Source organism: Limulus polyphemus, unplaced genomic scaffold, assembly GCF_000517525.1.
Source record: "Limulus polyphemus unplaced genomic scaffold, Limulus_polyphemus-2.1.2 Scaffold230, whole genome shotgun sequence".
Classification (NCBI taxonomy): domain Eukaryota; kingdom Metazoa; phylum Arthropoda; class Merostomata; order Xiphosura; family Limulidae; genus Limulus; species Limulus polyphemus.
In genome coordinates this window covers 386,267-387,275 of record NW_013665840.1, presented here as the reverse complement: position 1 = coordinate 387,275, position 1,009 = coordinate 386,267, and positions in this window count along the sequence as shown.

Here is a 1,009-nt window from a genome sequence, read left to right as displayed (position 1 = left end):
TACGATTGTTAACAACCGGTTCGTGGAGGTCATTAAATTCTAAGAACAGGTTCGCATGAACTGGCTGAATCCCACCACTGCTCTAATCCCTTAAAGTGATGGCACACAACAAGACACACATTCGGCAAGTAATGCTGTTTGAATACAAGAAGGGAAACAATGCCTCTGTAGCCACAAAGAATATCAAAGAAGTTTATGGAAATGTTTTGAACAATCGTAAGTGTCAATAATGGTTCAACAAATATTGTTCAGGTGACTGTAGCCTTAAAAACTGTGATGGCAGGGGCCAACATGTTGGAATTGATATTGATGCTCTGAAGATGCTTGTTGACTCTAACCAAAGGCAACACACTCATGAAATGGCCCTAAAATTGCATGTTTAAAGAATATGGGAAAACTCCATAAAGTAGGTGCTTGGGTGCCTCACAAACTCTGATGATCATTGTTTCCAACATATGAACGTTGTTTTGTTTCTTCTGGGGTGTAATGCACGTGAACCATTTTTGGACAAAATTGTCACTTGTGATGAAAAATAGATTCTCTATGCAAATATTAAATGCCAAAAACAATGGCTCAGTCCTAGACAAAAACCACTTCCGACCTCGAAACCTGGACTCCATCCGCAGAAAGTGATGCTTTGTATTTGGTAGGACATCAAAGGAGAAATTCATTTTGAACTCCTCAATCCACAGCGAACTGTCAATGCAGAGAGCTGTAGTCATCAATTGGAATGTTTAAATCAAGTCCTTCATCAGAAATGCCCTTCACTCATCAATCGGAAAGGTGTTCTTCTTCTCCACGTCAATGCACATCCATGTGTGGCACACAAGATTATGGAGTTGGGTTGGAAAGTTCTCCCCTACCCACCATATTCTCCAGATATGGCACCATTAGATTACCATCGTTTTCGTTCACTGCAACACCATCTTAATGTGAAAATTTATGCAAATGTGGAAGGTATTAAAAAGGACATCAACATGATTTTTGCTTCAAAGCCAAGTGATTTCTT